This window comes from Ictalurus furcatus, chromosome 13, assembly GCF_023375685.1.
Source record: "Ictalurus furcatus strain D&B chromosome 13, Billie_1.0, whole genome shotgun sequence".
Lineage (NCBI taxonomy): Eukaryota > Metazoa > Chordata > Actinopteri > Siluriformes > Ictaluridae > Ictalurus > Ictalurus furcatus.
Window position 1 is genome coordinate 951,325 of NC_071267.1, and position 13,750 is coordinate 965,074.

General features: G+C 45.9%; 2 protein-coding genes across 2 annotated transcripts in view; one reads left to right on the top strand and one right to left on the bottom strand.

Moving 5' to 3' along the window:
* The window catches only part of LOC128617184 (CD276 antigen homolog), a 158,540-nt gene that overhangs the window by 134,120 nt on the left and 10,670 nt on the right, over positions 1-13,750 (top strand). The gene's annotated exons all lie outside the window — the stretch shown is intronic.
* Positions 1-13,750, bottom strand: part of LOC128617195 (7-methylguanosine phosphate-specific 5'-nucleotidase-like) — a 144,282-nt gene that overhangs the window by 87,438 nt on the left and 43,094 nt on the right. The window lies entirely within an intron of this gene.

The following is a 13,750-nucleotide window of genomic DNA, read 5'->3' on the forward strand; positions in this document are numbered from 1 at the left end:
CTGTTATCCAGGTGGGTCAGGGCTAATATCACTCTGAACGATAGAGAAGAGAGTAATGTCACCACTCCTACCCAGAGAACACAACCACTTTTACTGTCTTGAACTCCCAGACACAGACAGCTTACTTACTTTTAAGAAGTCTCAATCAGGTTATTCCAGTCCATCTCAGGGCATTACAAACATTTACTCATTCACAACTAGGGGAAATTTAGAGTAACCCTAACCCTACCACCTAACCCTAATGTTGGAAGTAAATCAAATAAGAAATAAAACACAAGGGACACAATGTGTAAGGAAATAATTGTTATTATTGAGGATAACTTGGGCTGGTGGGAGAGTAATCCGTGGGTGAAGAAGGACGATAGGGAGAGAAGGGCTGATAATAGGGAGTATGACCAGGGAAAGAACCATAGCTCGTCGGGACGTAAGGAGAAGAGTAATCAGGACTGGCAGGAGTGAAGGGAGGAGAGCTGGGGTCAGAATAGGTCATGTCATCCTCAGCCCGATAGTCAGATGAGCTGTTAGGAGAACCAGTGCGAGGAGAGTCAGTCAGTGGAAGCATCCACACACACCCTAGCGGGACTAAGCCTGTATCTTAGGGGTGGTGGAAACGTAGAAGTATCAGAGGGAGTGCGTAAAACCTCAACCAAGAGGGCCAAATCTGCGAACAGATGTGAAAGCTGGTAGCGGGTGTTCACGTCAAAGCCTGAAGAGGGGAACAGAAATTGACGTTCAGCTGCATAACACACTCACACACACACACAAACCCATAGATAAAGAGCAAAAAGAATAGGGAAAAGGAAAATACTCAATATGTATATATATAGAATAAGACTATACAAGGAGCAGTGCGACCAAGGTCTTCTCCCAGTGAAACTCCACACGATAATGACATGAAAAGCAGAAGTTGGTTTTTAAAAATGGAAACGAGGCTAGGGCAAACATAAGGGGACTGGAAAACGTCTGAAATGCAAACATAAGGGTCATCGGAATCCACAGAAATGGTGGCATAATGGGTTCTGAAATAGCCCAAAACTCAGGGATATTGGTGTTGGGGAAATAACCAGGGGCGGGAGCTCAGGGAGACCAATTGTATAAATAGGGGAGCCTTGCTCCTGGGTTTTCTTTCGATCACTCTTGGGATGTCTCAGCTGTGTGGATCTCGTGTGGTGGAACAATAAACTTGGACCTTTGATTTTTCTCACTCCCTGGTTCCGTGTCTTGCTTTATTCTTCAAGGGCTATTGGATGTAAGTACTTTTAATCTAAAATAAATTTGACTGTAACAGGTTAGTGGGCTAAAATTGGACCCACACTAACTCATAACTCAGGTAAAATCAGGTGGATCAGGTCTGACTCCACCCCCTGAACTTTTGGTTCTGTCAGGAGGAGTACTATACTTTCATTTACCCAGTGGCATGTTTTTGTGAGGGTGAAGGAAACTGGCATTGGCTGGGAAGAATAAACAACATTAGGTCAACGTCTGTTAACTGTGTTTTTATTCACTTTAGGGTTCCATGTCCATGGTCCATCTGGTCCTCTCATTGTCCAGCTGGGAGGCTCAGTGATGCTGCCCTGCTTTGTAGAAACTCCTCTACCAATGCAAGAACTGGAAATAGAGTGGAAAAGAAATTACTCTGAAACTCTAGTGCACTTGTGGCAGGACGGAGAGAGTCATCCGGAGTCTCAGAACCTGAGTTATCGTGAAAGAGCTCATTTCTTCATTTAGGAGATCGCTCAGGGAAACTTCTCTCTCTTCCTTACGAACGTGACCCGGGAAGACGCAGGAGTTTATAAGTGTGCTGTTTACTGTTGGCTCAAATTTAGCCTATTACCCAAAAACACTTAAAATTCAACATAGAAGCCAATACTCACATCTACCTCTGAGCCCAGTTGGAGATAGAAAAAAATACACCAGCCGTGAGTGAGAAGAAGCAAGGGTCCAGCTTTATTGTTCCATTCCACCACACGAGATCCACACCGATGAGAATTCTCAGAAGTGATCCCAATACCCTGAGCTTAAGCTCCAGTATTTATACTGTATTTACACACTAAATAACCCAGATGTTTCAAGAAGACTATGATCTCACTACCAATAGGGTTAAAAAAGAGCTCATTTACCTTACTCTTATGTTCCAGAAAAGGGCTATTTCACTTACACATAGAATTGAAACCAGGGGTTTTAATTTACACATAAAATCAGAACCCAGGCATTTCTAATAACCCAGAAAATAAAAACCCAGAGTTTTGAATTACACAGAGAATCAGAAACCAGAGTTTTCAGTTACCTAGGGCATCAGAAACTTCGTTTTTCATTTACCTAGGGAATCGAAACCAGAGAGTTTGAATAACCCGTAAACTAGAAAGTGGACAAGACTAAACAATCTAGAGTGACCTTGGTCTTACTGTTATCTCGCGGGGGGGGGGGGGGGGCAGCTTGACTCAGCCACCCTTATAAATGGCTCCTCATGGTTCTTTCTTAAAATTAAGGCCTTCCTTGCGAGACAAGAACCCTCACCATTTGAGTCATGAGTAAGTTTACATTTTCCTGTATTTCTAGTTTATAATTTATTTTCATATTTGCACTATATTTCTTATTTTATATATATTTATACTACTTAAAAAGCGGTTTACTGTACTTCCAACTTCTTAATATCATTACAGTTCTACTGTCCTGCATATCCTACTATTCTGTTTTTTTATAGAGAGTTTCTCTATTACTATAAGATATTATTAAAGTTATTCATGTGTGTGTATGAGAAAGAGAGAGTGTGTGTGTATGTTGTGTCTACTTGCCCGCCCTTGACTGTACGAGCGTGTGTGTGTGTGTGTGTGTGTGTGTATTAGCCCTCCTCAGCTCAGCTTGTATACCTCTTTTTGACTTTTTTGTCTACTACTGCTCTTAAAGATCTTTAAAGTGTAATTCCAATTTGTCAATGTCCGCCTAATCCCGCTTCTATGTGTCTAGGTGCCCGTCTTTTCTTCTTCTCCCCTTTGCTGGATGCTAGGTCTCCCTTATGTTTATTTTATGACATTTTTTATCCACAACATTTCCCCCCTCTGAGGCTATAAAGCCTCATACACTACCTTAATTAAGCGGGTATCTGAGGAGGAACTGGTTCTGCCGCACCCCATGGCCGTCCCCCGCTAGCTGTCGGAGGATTACTCTAACGAAGCCATAATCCCTGCGCCCCGTACTCAATCCGTCCCCGTACTCAAATGGGTCCCTTACATTAACCACTTCTACGCAACACTGATCCAAATAGGAGCTGAGGAGGTTTTGTAGACCTGGTGGGAGACGTGCTAGCGTTGTGCGCCCCGGGGTCTCATAGTAGATTGGCAGCTGGAGAATGGGCCTTAGGACCCCCCTACATCCACTTTGCACCGGCATGTGTAGATGTACCTAGCCATAACTCTTAACCCTTAACTTACTTCTCCTTTCAACTATATATATATATATCTTATTTCGAATCTAACTACCTTGATTATACGTTTGTTTGCCTACATCGATTATAAGTGTGATTAACTGAGTTCCCCTAATCATTCATTACTACTACTTCTGCCGTACGTATGAGTGGCCACTACAGTAACTAACTACTTGATTGGATCTACACGTCCCTATCTTTCTCAACTAGGCCTGTCAGCCCACAGTTTTGTATTTGTCGGGACCTGCGGATTCTTGCTTCCCCTCAAAAACCAAACCCCAGTCTTTCGCAGTCAGGGGTGGGCGAAAAAACCTCCTACGAGGAAAAATTCCCACCCTGTCAGCACTATGTGCTCGACAGCACCATTATACTTTTCTGTGCCTGATTGCGTCACACTTTGTTGCACATCACATTACATGTCATGTCACATATCACAGCATTTTATAACACTCGACATAACAGTCTCTATCGGCAGTATCCCTCTGTATTCCAGTTGTCTTCGGCTCAAGCACTTTACGTACTGTAGAGAACCACCCTTTGGGGAGAGGTTAGGCTAGCACTTACACCCAGGGTATGGATCATCACATCTTCTTCTCACCCCTCAGGGTTCAGTAGATCTGCAACACAAATGAACACATAGAAAACACCAATAGGTCCCGTTTGTCTCGGATAGGCCCATTACCTTGCCACTACCTTGTACAAACGGGTCCTTGCGCCCCCTTTCCCATCAGTCCTGGCTCATGTCCCGTCTCATGTTCTCGTAGACGGTCTCGCTGGTGTCGCTGCTGTCGCTGCCCATTGACCCCTGTCTGTCGCTGCTGTCGCTGGTCATTGTCTCCCGTCGCATGGTCTCAATCACCACCCCCCGTTGAGGCGGTAACGCCTCACCCTTAACAACATACTGGCCAGAAAAGGAGGCTGAGGACATCACCATCCGCCGTGCGCAGGGGATCACACAGCAGGCCACCAGAGCCACAAGGAGAAGGAGGACGAACAGGGATGCTCCCAAGCGGGTCAGGGCGGCAGTCCAATCTCCAGAAAGAAACCAGGAGAGCCACGGCGGGAGGCGGAGACTAGACCCAAAGCCGGAGTTAGCCGCTTGCTCCGTCTGGAGGGCCTGTAGTTGGCCCAGGACCTTGGACAGAGCTCCCTCAGAACCAGTGTGCAAAGGGATTGCAGCACAGCACTCGGGACCAATCATTGTACAGATACCTTCCTCCGGGGCCCGCATTTGGTCCAGGACAAAACGGTTCTGAGCAGCCATGAGGGAAGTGGCATGGAGCTGATCACGGACCAGTCCGAGAGCACTCAGTGAGTAGTTAATGAAGCGTTGTTCGTTGTACCACATGTAATTAATCCATGCCACGTTGCGGTTGATCTGCACGGCCGGGAGCAAAATAGACGCTACACCACTGCCAACGGCCTCCATGGCTCTGTAGCGAGCAGGAACGCCAACGGGGGTACCCCCAAAGTCAAGATGGATGGTCTCATCAGCAGCCCAGTCAGAATAGTTCGCTGCACCAGCGTCACGGACATACTGAGTCCATAGGGCCACGTCGCGGCGTGAACGGGACCGGCCGAATGATGGTTGGTCAGCCACCAACAAAACACGGTCCAACCTTACCGTCCAACCTAACCGGGGCGCAGCATCCCTGCCATTCCGCAGGCAAAGTCTGGCGTACACGTTGGCCCCCGCAAAACCAGAAAACATCCGCAAGGGGAACAGTACCACCACTAAGATCAGGTAGGGGAATTGTCACGTTGGGGGTGCATGGGGGTGAATCACAAACAGAGGGGGTCTCAATTTGCAAATCATTAGCGAACAGGGAGACATTACATCGGGCAGACACATTTCCCACAGGATATACGCCAACAGAGGAGCAGAGGCAGATGGGAAAGAACGAGGGCAGAGACGGTTGGACGCGGACAAAAGTCGACACTTGGGTGGTTACAGGGTGAAACAGGCATGAGGAGCTTGCATTGTGCATCCACGATGGGCCAAAATCAGCAGAAAGGGCCCCAAGGAGGCACACAGTAGGACACAAAAAATCAACAGAATAGGGGGTGGTGAGGCATTCCGTGAGGTTCCCCATAGGCAGCATAAAATGGGGGGTGAGGCTACGATCATGACATACGAGACATGAGCGATCTGTCACAGATCGAGCAGTATGGGCCATCCATGCCATATACATGTTACTCTGCTCCTCCGTGAGCGAGGTGTTGGCGGTAGAGATTGAATAGTATTGTAATTTCATTAATTTATGTGCGAGCGGAGTTACCATCGGGGCAATGAGGAGGGGGTGGAGAGCCCGGGATGCGAAGGGTGACCCTGTACTATCATGGTAAGAACACGCCGTAGCCGAGCAAAGGAACGGTAGCCACAGGGGGCCAATCGTGGGCAGCTCGAAGGAGCACCTACTCGTCCGTGCCCTACCAGTAATTCTAAGATGTTCTACGCGAATCTCCACAGACCGAGCTTGGGAGAAAGTGAATGAGGCCAAATAGGGACTTCTCCCAATCAGGGACTCTTCATGGGCGAGTCTAAGGAGAGCTAACGCGCACATCGAGCTACGGGAACCTATAGTTGAGCCAGGGGCCGTCCAGGATCGAACATGCCTAATATGGGGATAGGGGGCTGTGCGGGAAGTAGCAGCCACTAGTGGGCGTAACGTATGATAGGAATTCAGGGCATTCCTTTTAAACATTGGGTCATAGAAAAAGAAAAAGAGTGCTATTAGCCCTGCTGTAAAAATCACTCTACCCACATACGTGCTACTATTCTGTGGAGCTCGTCCCACCGGTCACCTCCAGAACCGGTGGTAGGGGAGTGCGCAAGGATTCATGCGGAGACTGAAGTTCAGGAGTAAGCTCAGGTAAGTTCAACTGCGCTGCTAGAGACTGTAGCGTATCTGAGTCGATTAGGCTCAGAGGCAAAGCAGGGTCGTCAAGGTCCTGACAGAGAGTGGCAAACGTAGACAGAAAATCCTCCGTTGTTGGGGTTACAACTTCCTGTGGGCTGGTAACTACACCCGTCACTTCTACTCGGGGCGTGAGAACGGTAGGGCTACTGGCATCAGACTGAGACAGTTTATCTAGTTTTTCCACAGCTCGCCGCTTAGTCTGGGCTCGAGTGCCGTAGGCAGGGCTCAGGGATGCACCCGAATCACTGTCACTATCAGTGAACACCACTGCCCCAATGGGCTTCCTTGTACTGACTAGTCTTGAGGTCGATGGTTGTTCGTCGGTAGTGTCTTGCAGTAGCGGTCCCTTACCTGGTTCGGCGCTGCTGCAGTGGTTCAAGTGATACCAGTAATTCCTCCCCTCTACTTTCACAGCCGTGGGGGTTGCAGCAACCACTGTGAACGGTCCTTCCCGACGTCCCGCAAGGGGGCTCTTTCTCTTGAAAACACGAATGTATACCTGGTCCCCCGGTGCCACTAGGCGCACATCCTCCCATACCTCGTTCTCTCCATGGACTGCCTCACGAACCTGTGAATACAAATGTCTATGGATTTTGGTGAGGGTTCGCACATAATCCTGCATTTCGTCCTCCAATTGTGCCAAAGACGGCCCTGTGTATGGACCTCGGGTGAACGCCATAGGCATTGGGCGCCCAGTAAGCATTTCATGAGGAGTCAAGTGCGTCATACGATTGGTCTGTGAACGCATCTTCATCAATGCCAGTGGTAAGGCCTGTACCCAGTTCAGGCGAGAGCTCTCGCATATTTTTGCCAGTTTATTAACTAGGGTAACGTTCACTCGTTCTACCATGCCCTGGGATTGAGGATGATATACACAGCCTAGCTTATGATCTATCCTCAAGGCAGATGCCACATTGTCAATGACGTTATTCACAAAGTGGGTGCCGTTGTCCGAACTCAGAAAATCTGGAATACCGAACCGGGGAATGACCTCGCGACATAAAAATTTAGCCGCGGCCCTCGCATCTTCCTTGGAAGTTGCAGCTGCCTCCACCCACCTGCTGAAGCGGTCTACTATTACTAGAATGTAGCGCTTCCCTTCTTTCCGGTTGTCTGCTCCCATGTCTACATAATCCATCATTATATGCCGGAACGGCCCCGTCGGCGGGGGAATATGTCCTAAAGGAGCAGTGAAGTTCTTTCGCACATTGTTCTTGATACACACTTCACATCTTTTCAACGCATAGTCCACCATACTGGCCAGAAATGGGGACCACCATTCCTGACGGATTTTTCGGATAGTTTCGGTCCTATGGGCGTGATCCAAGCCATGGGCTTCTTTGATCAAGAGCGGGAGGTAACAGGCTGGGGCTATACACAATCCTTCTATGCTGCGCCATAATCCAGTACCCGCCTCTTTTCTCGCCCCCCGTTTTATCCACGCCGATACTTCAGCCACACCTGCGGTGTTCTGCAGCTCCACCAAGTGGGCCACATTGTCTACCTGCGGACGCCGCATCGGACTTTCCCCAGGCTGAGTTAGGGCCATCATCTGCCCCGGCCCTACGGCAGCTTTCTTAGCTGCCTCATCCGCCAGTGAGTTCCCTTTAGTGATAAAGGAGTCATCGGTCCTATGTGCCCTGCATTTCACTACAGCTAATTTTGTGGGCAATGTCATAGCATATAGTAAATCTGAAATCGCTTCCCCGTGGGTCACGGCGGACCCATCTGCCCGCTGGAATCCCCTTTGAGCCCAGATTGGTCCAAACACATGGCAGACTCCATGAGCATAGGCTGAGTCCGTATATATAGTGCAACTCTCATCACGGCCCAAATTACATGCAGCTGTCAACGCCCGTAGTTCAGCTGGGGCCGAGCAGGGTTGGGGGAGCAGAACACTCATCACTACCTCAAACGTCGCTGGGTTTCGTCGTGCTTCTACTACTGCCAACCCAGCCTTATTGCCCGTATCAGTACGATAACAGGAACCGTCCACAAAATACGTATGCTTAGCATTATCAATAGGGCAGTTCTCCAAATCTGAACGCGCTTTCAAAAATATCTCTGATTCCACTACGCACTCATGGGGTACACCATCTATCGGGGCCCTTGACTGTACGAGCGTGTGTGTGTGTGTGTGTATTAGCCCTCCTCAGCTCAGCTTGTATACCTCTTTTTGACTTTTTTGACTACTATTGCTCTTAAAGATCTTTAAAGTGTAATTCCAATTTGTCAATGTCCGCCTAATCCCGCTTCTATGTGTCTAGGTGCCCGTCTTTTCTTCTTCTCCCCTTTGCTGGATGCTAGGTCTCCCTTATGTTTATTTTATGACATTTTTTATCCACAACATTACACAAAACATAACTCTGATGAAACTCTGATTGAAATAAAGGAGATTGGTGGGTAAATTTTTTCACCTAATTCACATGATGTTCTGTAAAAAAAACATGAATTAAAAAGGAGGTCAATTCTGTTTATGTAAAATCAAAATGACCCGTCTCAATTGTCCAGCTGTAGACCAATATCAAATCTCCCCTTCATCTCTAGGATTTTAGAAAAGGTTGTAGCAAAGCAGTTATGCTCCTACTTAGATAGGAATAACATTCATGAAATGTATCAGTCAGGATTTAGACCTCATCATAGCACAGAGACAGCGTTAGTTAAAGTAGTAAATGACCTTCTACTGACCTACGATCAGGGTTGTGTCTCGCTGCTTGTGTTACTCGACCTTAGTGCAGCTTTTGATACTATAGATCACACTATTCTCCTTGATAGATTAGAAAATGTTGTTGGTATTAAGGGAACAGTCCTTTCCTGGCTCAGGTCTTATCTGACCGATCGTTATCAGTTCGTAGATGTAAATGGTGATTTCTCCATGCGTACTGAGGTTACTTTTGGAGTTCCACAGGGTTCTGTTTTAGGCCCACTGCTCTTTACTTTATATATGCTACCCTTAGGTCAAATTATTCATAAACATGGAATTAGCTTCCACTGTTATGCTGATGATACACAGTTGTATGTTTCAGCGAAGCCAGAGGACAGACAGAAGCTTAGTAAAGTTGAGGATTGTGTAAATGACATTAGACATTGGATGTTAACTAACTTCCTTCTACTTAACTCTAATAAAACAGAAATACTTTTATTAGGCCCACATGTAGCTAGAAGTAATCCTTCTGATCACATGGTTACTCTGGATGGTCTTTCTGTTTCATCATGTACAGCAGTAAAAGACCTTGGAGTGATTATTGACTCCAGCAATCATTTGATGCTCATGTAGATAATATTACTAGGATAGCTTTCTTTCATCTCAGAAATATTTCTAAAATAAGAAACATATTGTCACTACATGATGCGGAAATACTAGTTCATGCATTCATCACCTCTAGATTAGATTACTGTAATGCCTTACTGTCTGGATGTTCCAGTAGGAATATAAATAAGCTCCAGTTAGTCCAGAATGCAGCTGCTAGAGTCCTAACTAGAACCAGAAGATACGACCATATCACACCGATATTATCAATACTGCATTGGCTCCCAGTAAAATCTCGCATTAACTATAAAATACTTTTATTAACCTATAAAGCACTAAATGGTCTCACGCCACAATATCTAAGCGACCTTTTGGTTTTATATGATCCGCCACGCCTACTTAGATCAAAAGATGCAGGCTATTTGACGGTACCTCGAATAGTGAAGGCTACAGCAGGGGGAAGAGCTTTCTCTTATAGAGCCCCACAGTTATGGAACAGTCTTCCTATTAGTGTTCGGGACTCAGACACAGTCTCAGTGTTTAAGTCTAGGCTTAAAACGTATTTGTTTACTCAAGCCTACCCTGACTAGATTCTGTTTTACTACTTCGCAGTCATAATAATCTTTTTTCTGCCTCTCTCCTTTCGCCGAGCCCCACACGAATTTATGGAGATACTAGAGATCCAGATCCTTTCTGCCTCTGGATGGAGCTCAAATCTTCTCTAATTCCAGACTGCTGGGACTACGGCTGCTCCTAAGGCCATACAGACTTCATATAAATCCATAATGAACTTTTTCACACTAACTGTTGTTACCCAGATGAGGATGGGTTCCCTTCTGAGTCGGGTTCCTCTCAAGGTTTCTTCCTCTTAAAACATCTTAGGGAGTTTTTCCTTACCACCGTCGCCACTCAGTGGCTTGCTCAGTTGGGATAAATTCACACCTTTAATATCTGTATACCATGTTGATATTTCTGTAAAGCTGCTTTGAGACAATGTCTATTGTAAAAAGCGCTATACAAATAAAATTGAATTGAATTGAATTGAATTGAAAATTGTAAACAATTCTCATTTCAGAGCGTTTGATCGTGTCTGGAGCCCACGTCATATCTGCGTATGCGGGTGAAGATATCACTCTGAATTGCTCTGTAGACTCACATATCCCAGCGGAAAATATAGAACAGGTCTTATGGATGAAAATGGATGGAGAGATCTTAGTGCTGCTCTATGAACATGGTGAGGTCCACACAGACTCATCCCATGAGAGATACATGGACAGAGTGGAATTGTTCAGCGCTGAAGAAAGAAACAAAGGAAACTTCTCATTGAGACTGAAGGATGTCCGAACTGACGATAAAGGTCTGTATACATGTTTAGCATTCTCTGGGGCAATCTCAGATAACACAACTGTGGAAGTGCAGCAGCTGGGTAAGTCACTGTTTTAATGTACAAATCATGTAAAGATGTACCAGAGCTGAGTGCTGAATTACGTTGGGAGTGGATTATCATGACTAAAATCATGTGCAGTCTCTCGGGGTCATGTAATGGAGACAAGTGTAGAGTAAAGTTGAATGAAAACAGAGTAGAACAGACAGACAGAACAAGAACTACGAACGCGTGTCAGGACTAAGAACCATAACCATAAGATGACAACATAAACAATCGCAAGACACTGCGCTGTGGAAAACAGGACTATATACACAAGTGCTAATGAACCAAAACATGAAAACAGGTGCAAACAATCATGTGATGGGATCATGTGCGGTGCAGTGGCTGATGGGAATCATAGTCCAGTGCCTATTTCCGCATATCCATGACACTTTCTCCTGTCAGTCACAGTGACGCTGTCACGTAATGGAGGCTGACATGGAAGCAAGTGCAGGTATGGCAGTTTAATTAAACAAAGTCCAAAGGATTAGGCAGAAATCAATAAACAAAGACAGGCAGAGCTCAGGCAGAGGTCAGGTGATCAGGCAAACGGGCAAAACTAGGCAGGGCAGAGAATCGAAGTCAACAGAGAAAACAAAGGTCGATGATCAGAAAGCAAACATGATATAAGGCTTGGACATACGACAGAGACTAGGCAGCTGAACGTAATACTTCACACAGTCATTGTGTAGAAGCAGTCTCTTTATACTGTGGAGTGAGTGTGTGAATTGGATGCAGGTGTGTGTGATTAGAATGAATGAGTGTTCTGGGAATTGCAGTCCATGGCGGCCATGTTTGTGGGCCGCAGTGCAGGATGGGAAATGTAGTCACTGGTTTACTGTGATATGACAGACGCTAGCCAACCGTCAGCATGTGTGAGGTCATGCACTACGTATCCTCTATGTGTAAGCGCATTGTTCTTGCATGATATCAGTCCCTTAAAATGTCCATTGATTGCTCTATGATGACTTATTTATTTATTTTTTAAAGCATTTTAACTGTAATATGAAAATGTATTTATTAGGGAAACAGGTCCACTAGTAAGTTGATGTGATGAACTATTTTATAATATCACCAGTTGTTCTTTATTTCCTCACAGATATTACAGTGTTATAATGTTTTAATAACTCTGGTGTTTGTGCTATGCAGGTTTTTCCTTTATGCATATTGGAATTTTTGTCTTATGTGCATTCGGATTTGTAATTGGATCACTTATCCTAGGATACTTCTCTTATACATCTTTTTAAAATAATGGTAAGTCTGACCTTCATTTTATCACTTCGGAAGTTTGGTAAGGTTACATTTCGACTTAATAAAGTAAACTTAATACAAAATGTTCTTTACTGTGTTTGTAGATGACAGCAGAAGAGCCCTAGCTATACAATTGGGACATGTCCTTTGTCCTAATATTACTATGGCCATTGTCTTCATCCTTTGGGGTGTTACTGATGGTAAGTATCACTTAGACAACAAGTGTTGCTGGTGGCTCAGATAAACTGTTCACAGGGCAAGTTCTCAGCTTGGTCAGTGAATGTGACCTGCCCCTCATCTTGCAAAAGAACTTTCATCTGTTCACCGCTAGTGAGGACGGAGTGGAGAACCTTTTATTCCCTCTGCACAGGCCACAAAGCCCAGAGCACCAGGGAAAATGGCTGCCAAGAACTGGAGGAAGAAATAACAACCTCACCCAGCCCAGCACTGTGAGATGAGGTGTGAGTGGTCACAGACCTCTGACTGCGCCTTCACAGATGTGTAGTTCTTCAAGCATCTGGGAGAACCATGGCCCAGATGGTCTCTCAGAAGAGAGCGTGATGCCTCACCCTCTCAATCCTCTCCCATAGAGAAAAGATCATGTTGCTGCATGTGCCTGTGGTCCTCCAAAGGTCTTTTTAGACCTGTAGTGGCCACAATGCATAGCGCTTAAACTGTGCCTCCCAAACAGCTCCCTCCCAGACACCTTTTTCAGATTTTTGTTCAGTCTATAGCCTGTCCACCGGCCTACCGGATCCCAAAGCCACAGTCATCACTTCAAACATCCACTCAGGGCCCAAACAAGCCTTCAGAGCTTAGAGGCACATAGGTTAAGAAGTCCTTCAACCCAATTGTGGCACAAAGAAGCCAGGCTGATAAGGCTGGTACCTCATGAGGTAAGCCATTTTGGCTTCTATTCTATGAGGCTCATTTTGAAGCAGGGAAGCAGTGACTGGAGGACATAATTCAGCTGCTCTGTGGCGCCTGTGGCCCCTCCCTATACGCAGAGATCTCCTAACTCAGACTCACTGGGAAATACTTCAGCCTCATCCAAAAGGTCTGGCTCTGGGCCTGGTGTGTGAGAGGTTCAATCTGACCACAGCCTGGTTACCTGAAAGTGTTATCATGACCGTTCAGAATGTGAGAGCATCAGTTATGAGATCAGACTATAATTGCAAATGGCGTCTGGTTGAGGAGCGGTGCACAGCCTCAGGCTCAGTTGCTTTCCAGTGTCCCGTTCCTACAGGAACTGCTAGTGGGGGCAAAGCCCTGTCCACCATTAAGGAATACCTGCCATGCAGTTTTGGGGAACAGGATTGATGAAAGGGGTTCCTCGACTCCACTACAGTCTAAAGCTTTCACACCAAGGGACTTGTCTGTGGTGCTGGATATATTATCAGAACCGCTGTTCAATCCTCTGGATCAGTTAGATGTTATAGCACTTTCTTTGAATATGGTGATGCTGCTGGAACTGGCTT